Raw genomic sequence first — 6,000 nt, 5'->3', positions numbered from 1 at the left:
TCTTTCTCTCTTGTCTGTTCCTTCAGTCTCCATCTCAAGCTCTAAGCCCTTTGAATCCTCGTTTTCTATGACCCATCTGACTTTTCCCCTCCTCCCCAGGCTGCTCCTTGCCAGGCCAAGTCAGGTCCCAATTGTTCCTCAGCCTCTGCTCTCCCACCATATAATCCTTCTGTCACCTCCCCTCCTTGCACCTGGTCTGGCTTACAGGCTTACAGTTTTGTTCTGCGACTAGGCCTTCTCCATCTGCCCAACAATTTCTTCTTAAAGAGGTAGCTGGAGCTAAAGGCATAGTCAAGGTTAATGCTCCTTTTTCTTTATCCGATCTCTCTCAAAACAGTTAGTGTTCAGGCTCTTTTTCATTAAATATAAAACCCCAGTCCAGTTCATGGCCTGTTTGGCAACAACCCTTAAATGCTTTACCACCCTAGACCCAGAGGGGCCAGAAGGCTGTCTTATTCTCAATATGAATTATATTATCCAACCCACTCCCAACATTAGAAAAAGCTCCAAAATTGGATTCTGGCCCTCAAACCCCACAACAGGACTCAATTAACCTCACCTTCAAGGTGTACAATAATAGAGAAGAGTTGCAATTACTTGCCTCTGCTGTGAGAGAAACCCCAGTCACATCTCCAGCACACAAGAACTTAAAAATGCCTAAACTGCAGTGGCCAAGCATTCCTTCAGGACCTTTTCCCCAAGGATCTTGCTTCAAGTGCTGGAAATCTGGCCACTGGGCCAAGGAATGCCCATAGCCCAGGATTCCTCCTAAACCATGTCCAATCTGTGTGAGACCCCACTGGAAATTGGACTGTCCAACTCTCCTGGCAGCTATTCCCATAGTCCCTGGAACTCTGGCCCAAGGCTCTCTGACTGACTCCTTCCCAGATCTTCTTGGCTTAGTAGCTGAAGACTGACACGGCCCAATTGCCTCAAAAGCCTCCTGGAACATCACAGATAATTTGGGTAACTCTTACAGAGGAGGGTAAGTCTGCCCCTTCTTAATCAATATGGAGGCTACCCACTCCACCTTCTTTTCTTTTTTTCTTTACTTTCTTTCTTTTTTATTATACTTTAAGTTCTAGGGTACATGTGCATAATGTGCAGATTTGTTACATATGTATACATGTGCCATGTTGGTGTGCTGCACACATTAACTCATCATTTACATTCGGTATATCTCCTAATGCTATCCCTCCTTGCTCCCGTACCCCACAACAGTCCCTGGTGTGTGATGTTCCCCTTCCTGTGTCCAAGTGTTCTCATTGTTCAATTCCCACCTATGAGTGAGAACATCTGGTGTTTGGTTTTCTGTTCTTGTGATAGTTTGCTCAGAATGATGGTTTTCAGCTTCATCCATGTCCCTACAAAGGACATAAACTCATCCTTTTTTATAGCTGCATAGTATTCCATCATGTATATGTGCCACATTTTTTTAATCCAGTCTATCATTGATGGACATTTGGGTTGGTTCCAAGTCTTTGCTATAGTGAATAGTGCCACAATAAACATACGTGTTCATGTGTCTTTATAGCAGCATGATTTATAACCCTTTGGGTACATATCCAGCAATGGGATGGATCAAATGGTATTTCTAATTCTAGATCCTTGAGGAATCACCACATTGTCTTCCACAATGGTTGAACTAGTTTACAGTCCCACCAACAGTGTAAAAGTGTTCCTATTTCTCCACATCCTCTCCAGCACCTGTTGTTTCCTGACTTTTAATGATTCCCATTTTAACTGGTATGAGATGGTATCTCATTGTGGTGTTGATTTGCATTTCTCTGATGGCTAGTGATGATGAGCATTTTTTCATGTGTCTGTTGGCTGCAAAATGTCTTCTTTTGAGAATTGTCTGTTTATATCATTTCTCTACTTTTTGATGGGGTTGTCTGTTTTTTTCTCATAAATTTGTTTGAGTTCTTTGTAGGTTCCGGATATTAGCCCTTTGTCAGATGAGTAGATTGCAAAAATTTCCTCCCATTCTGTAGGTTACCTGTTCACTCTGATGGTAGTTTATTTTGTTGTGCAGAAGCTCTTTAGTTTAATGAGATCCCATTTGTCAATTTTGGCTTTTGTTACCACTGCTTTTGGTGTTTTAGACAAACACCAAAAAGGAAGGGATCCAGTTTCAGCTTTCTACTTATGGCTAGCCAGTTTTCCCAGCACCATTTATTAAATAGGGAATCATTTCCCCATTTCTTGTTTCTGTCAGGTTTGTCAAAGATCAGATGGTTGTAGATGTGTGGTATTATTTCTGAGGACTCTGTTCTGCTCCATTGGTCTATATCTCTGTTTTGGTACCAGTACTATGCTGTTTTGGTTACTGTGGCCTTGTAGTATAGTGTGCAGTCAGGTAGCATGATGCCTCCAGCTTTGTTCTTTTGGCTTAGTACTGTCTTGGCAATGCGGGCTCTTTTTTGGTTCCATATGAACTTTAAAGCAGTTTTTTCCAATTCTGTGAGGAAAGTCATTGGTAGCTTAATGGGGATGGCATTGAATCTATAAATTGCCCTGGGCAGTATGGCCATTTTCACAATATTGATTCTTCCTATCCATGAGCATGGAATGTTCTTCCATTTGTTTGTGTCCTCTTTTATTTCCTTGAGCAATGGTTTGTAGTTCTCCTTGAAGAGGTCCTTTACATCCCTTGTAAGTTGATCTGTCTAATGTTGACAGTGGGATGTTAAAGTCTCCCTTTATTATTGTATGGGAGTCTAAGTCTCTTTGTAAGTCTCTAAGGACTTGCTTTATGAATCTGGGTGCTCCTGTATTGGGTGCATATATATTTAGGATAGTTAGCTCTTCTTGATGAATTGATCCCTTTACCATTATGTAATGGCTTTCTTTGTCTCTTTTGATCTTTGATGGTTTCAAGCCTGTTTTATCACGGACTAGGATTGCAACCCCTCCTTTTTTTTGTTTGCCATTTGCTTGGTAGATCTTCCTGCATCTCTTTATGTTGAGCCTATGTGTGTCTCTGCACATCATATGGGTTTCCTGGATAGAGCAAACTGACGGGTCTTGACCCTTTATCCAATTTGCCAGTCTGTGTCTTTTAATTGGACCATTTAGCCCATTTACATTTAAGGTTAATATTGTTATGTGTGAACTTTATCCTGTCATTATGATGTTAGCTGGTTATTTTGTTCGTTAGTTGATAGTTTCTTCCTAGCATCGATGGTCTTTACATTTTGGCATGTTTTTGCAGTGGCTGGTACCAGTTGTTCCTTTCCATGTTAAGTGTTTCCTTCAGGAGCTCTTGTAGGACAGGTGGTTAAAAAATCTCTCAACATTTGCTTGTCTGTAAAGGATTTTATTTCTCCTTCATTCATGAAGCTTAGTTTGGCTGGATATGAAATTCTGGGTTAAAAATTCTTTTCTTTAAGAATGTTAAATATTGGCCCCCACTCTCTTCTGGCTTGTAGAGTTTCTGCTGACAGATCTGCTGTTAATTTAATGGGCTTCCCTTTGTGGGTAACCCGATCTTTCTATCTGGCTGCCTTTAACCTTTTTTGCTTCATTTCAACTTTGGTGAATCTGACAATTATGTGTCTTGGAGTTGCTCTTCTCGAGGAGTATCTTTGTGATGGTCTCTGTATTTCCTGAATTTGAATGTTGGCCTGCTTTGCTAGGTTGGGAAAGTTCTCCTGGATAATATCCTGCAGAGTGTTTTCCAACTTGATTCCATTCTCCCCATCACTTTCAGGTGCACCAATAAGACGTAGATTTGGTCTTTTCACATAGTCCCATATTTCTTGGAGGCTTTGTTCATTTCTTTTTACTCTTTTTTCTCTAAACTTCTCTTCTCACTTCATCTCATTCATTTGATTTTCAATCACTGATACCCTTTCTTCCAGTTGATCGAGTCAGTTACTGAAGCTTGTGCGTTTGTCACATAGTTCTCATGTCATGGTTTTCATCTCTATCCTCTTGTTTATGGACTTCTCTGCCTTGGTTATTCTTGTTATCCTTTCATCAAATCTTTTTTCAAGATTTTTAGGTTCTTTGTGCTGGGATTGTAATTCCTCCTTTAGCTCAGAGAAGTTTGATTTTCTGATATCTTCTTCTCTCAACTTATCATCGTCATTCTCCATCCAGCTTTGTTCTATTGCTGGCGAGGAGCTACATCCTTTGGAGGGGGAGAGGTGCTGTGATTTTTAGAATTTCCAGTTTTCCTCTACTGCTTTTTCCCCATCTTTGTGGTTTTATCTACCTTTGGTCTTTGATGATGGTGACGTACAATGGGATTTTGGTGTGTATGTCCTTTCTGTTCATTATTTTTCCTTCTAACAGTGAGGACCCTCAGCTGCAGGTCTGTTGCAGTTTGCTCGAGGTCCACTCCAGACCCTGTTTGCCAGGTATCAGCAGTGGAGACTGCAGAAGAGTGAATATTACTGAGCAGCAAATGTTGCTGTCTGATCGTTCTTCTGGAAACTTCATCTCAGAGGTGTGCCTGGCCATGTGAGGTGTGAGGTGTTATGCCACCCCTAGTGGGGGATGTCTCCCAGTTAGGCTACTCGGGGGTCAGGGACTCACTTGAGTAGACCATCTGTCCGTTCTCAGATCTCAAACTCCATGCTGGGAAAACCGGTAATCTCTTCAAAGCTGTCAGACAGGGACATTTACATCTGCAGAGGTTTCTGCTGCCTTTTGTTTGGTTATCCCCTGTCCCCAGAAGCAGAGCCTACAGAGGCAGGCTGTTCTCCTTGAGCTTTGGTGGGCTCCACCCAGTTCGAGCTTGCCAGCCGCTTTGTTTACCTACTAAGCCTCAGCAATGGCAGGTGCCCCTCCCCCAGCCTTGCTGCTGCCTTGTAGTTAGACCTCAGACTACTGTGCTAGCAATGAAGGACTCTCTGTGGGCATGGTACCCTCCAAGCCAGGTGCAGGATATAATCTCCTGGTGTGCCGTTTGCTAAAACCCATGGTAAAGCACAGTATTAGGGTGGGAGTGACCTGATTTTCCAGGTGATGTATGTCACAGTTTCCCTTGGCTAGGAAAGGGAATTCCCTTCCCCTTTGCACTCCCCGGGTTAGGCAATGCCTCGCCCTGTTTCAGCTCTCACTCATTGGGCTGCGCCCACTGTCCTGCCCACACTGTCTGACACACCCCGGTGAGATGAACCCAGTACCCCAGTTGGAAATGCAGAAATCACCCATCTTCTGTGTTGCTCAAACTAGGAGCTGGAGGCTGGAGCTGTTCCTATTTGGCCATCTTGACATGGATCCCCGAGAGGCCCCATTACCTTCTTTTCAATGGCCTGTTTCCCTTGCCTCCATAACTGTTGTGGGTATTGATGGCCAAGCTTCAAAACCCCTTAAAACTCTCCCACTCTGGTGCCAACTTAGACAATATTCTTTTATGCACTCCTTTTTAGTTATCCCCACTTGGCCAGTTCCCTTATTAGGTTGAGGCACTTTAACTAAATTATCTGCTTCCCTGACTGTTCCTAGGCTGGGAATAGTCACACCTCATTGCTGCCCTCTTTCCCAGTTCAAAGCTTCCTTCGCATCTTCCTCTTGTATTTCCCAACCTTAACCCACAAGTAGAGGACTCCTCTACTCCATCCCTGGCAATCGATCACACCCCCATTACTATCCCATTAAAACCTAATCACCCTGACTCTGCTCAATGCTAGTATCCCATACCACAGCACGCTTTAAAAGGATTGAAGTGTTTTATCACTCACCTGTTACAGCATGGCCTTTTAAAGCCTATCAACTCTCCGTACAATTCCCCCATTTTACCTGTCCAAAAACCAGGCACGTCTTACAGGTTAGTTCAGGATCTGTGCCTTATCAACCAAATTGTCTTGCCTATCCAACCCATGGTGCCAAACCCATGTACTTTCCTATCCTCAACACCTCCCTCCACAACCCATTATTCTGTTCTGGATCTTAAACACGCTTTCTTTACTATTTCTTTGCACCCTTCATCCCAGTCTCTCTTTGCTTTCACTTGTACTGACCGCGACGCCCATCAGCCTCAGCAACTTA

This window comes from Macaca thibetana, chromosome 6 (genome assembly GCF_024542745.1).
Source record: "Macaca thibetana thibetana isolate TM-01 chromosome 6, ASM2454274v1, whole genome shotgun sequence".
Taxonomy (NCBI): Eukaryota; Metazoa; Chordata; class Mammalia; order Primates; family Cercopithecidae; genus Macaca; species Macaca thibetana.
The sequence above is the reverse complement of the archived record's forward strand: the minus strand, read 5'-3'. Positions refer to the sequence as shown.